The sequence below is a fragment of the Nicotiana tabacum genome, chromosome 2 (assembly GCF_000715075.1).
Source record: "Nicotiana tabacum cultivar K326 chromosome 2, ASM71507v2, whole genome shotgun sequence".
Taxonomy (NCBI): Eukaryota; Viridiplantae; Streptophyta; class Magnoliopsida; order Solanales; family Solanaceae; genus Nicotiana; species Nicotiana tabacum.
Genome location: NC_134081.1, coordinates 27,380,582 through 27,382,727, shown reverse-complemented (window position 1 = coordinate 27,382,727; position 2,146 = coordinate 27,380,582).

Below are 2,146 nucleotides of genomic sequence, written 5' to 3'. Positions count from 1 at the left end.
AAGGGTGTCATACATCAAACCTCTTGTCCCTATACACCTCAACAAATGGTATTGTTGAAAAATAATACAAACACTTGTTGGAAACATCAAGAGCTCTATTATATCAGTCCAAACTTTCACTTCAATTCTGGGGAGATTGTATTTTGACAGCCACTTACTTGATAAATAGATTTCCCAGTTCAGTGCTGTCTGGGAAGGCACATTGGGGCAAAGACATTTTCTGAATGTTGATTCTGATTTCTCTCTTCATGCCTACTGTGACTCGGACTAGGCAACTTGTCCTAGTTCTAGAAGATCTGTTAGTGGCTATTTGGTGTTGCTGGGTGGTTCTCTTCTTAATTGGAAATAAAAAAACAACACATCGTTGCTTTATCTTCCGCTGAGGTTGAATACAGGTCCATGAGACGGGTGGTAGCTGAACTTGCATGGCTCACCAGGTTACTAAATGAACTTTCAGTCACCTCCATTGTTCCTGTTCCTGTCCACTGTGATAGCCAGTCTGTCATTTATATTGTCCGGAATCCTGTTTTTTATGAGCACACCAAACACATAGAGTTGGATTGCCACTTCATTCGTGAAAAACTTCATGATGGGCTTATCTCCCTATCTTATCTCCCCAGCAAATTATAGTTGGCAGGCATGCTTACCAAACCTCTTCCTCGTGTGACTCACAAGTTTATTTTGGACAAGTTGGGTGTAGCGAACCACCCTCCAACTTGAAGGGGGTGTTGGAGTTATATTTAGGCCACTTGACTATTCTGTATGTAGCTAATTATTCGTATTGCCTAATCTCCTTTTATTTTTCTTGTAATTGGTTAGACCTGGATGTTTGTGGACTTGTATATAAATGATTGGTGGTTCCACTTTGGGACCAAGTTGCCTATTTTATACAGAAACATCTCCCGTCTCTTTTTCGAACCTTCTCTCCCTTCTTCTTCGTTGAGTCTGTGCTTATTTCATCAAATTCAACAAGATCTAAGCTTTCTATATAGGTCATTGATAGAGAATGAAAGCGAAATCAAGACAACCATCACCTGTCACAGCATGCTGGTTTGTGCATTGGCTTTGGTTTTGGTGGTATATTACAAATTAATCTTACCAAACCATCTCAAATATAAACTTGAGATACCAGGAATCAGAGAATGAAACGCCAGATGAAGCAAATCACCGAGAAACTATCTGATTGGGAAAAGATACCATCGCAAACGATTAGCACCATCACGAAAAACAATAGCCCAAATTTGAAAGTTACTCCGATGAAATTGAAGAAAGCAACTCCAAAGCTTCAAAACCAGAAGAATCGACGAACAAACAACAACCGAAATTAGAAAATCAGAGAAAAAAATCTCAAATTCACATTCTAAGGTTTTCGATTTTTTCCAAAATTTAAAAAAATAAAGAAATTGAGCTATGAAAACACGAAATCTACATCAGATTGATGATAGATCGCCCTGATACCATGTTGAATTTGATGAAATAAGCACAGACTCAACGAAGAAGAAGAGAGAGAAGGTTCGAGAAAGAGACAGGAGATGTTTCTGTGTAAAATAGGCAACTTGGTCCCAAAGTGGAACCACTAATCATTTATATACAGGTCCACATACATCAAGGTCTAACCAATTACAAAAAGAATAAAAGGAGATTAGGCAATACGAATAATTAGCTATATACATAATAGTCAAGTGGCCTAAATATAACTCCTAACAGATCTTGAATCCATGAATAACTAGAGGCGATTGAAAAAAACGGTACTGAGTTTTAGAAAGAGGAAAGCATAGGCTTCTTGCTATTGGGTCAAGCCAATACCGTAATACGTTATATATGTATTATCTTTTCTGCAGTAAGTTGGTCAAGTACATAAAATTAGTTATGCCAACTTTTGACTTGTACCATTAAGCCACATGTAGTTGCCGAGCCTTGTTTTATTGGCGGCAACATACTAGGAAATAAGTAATCTGTACCATTTTTCCAGCCATAAACAGTAGCAAGATATTTAAGCACAATTATTTCCTTATGCTAAAACATTTCCGATAAAGGTGGAGGATTGTGGTAGGCTAATAATTAGCCTAAAATTAGCCAATTCAGAATGATTCCTCATATAGCCAACCCCAACTTGTCTAGGAATGAGACATAGTTGTTGTATGCA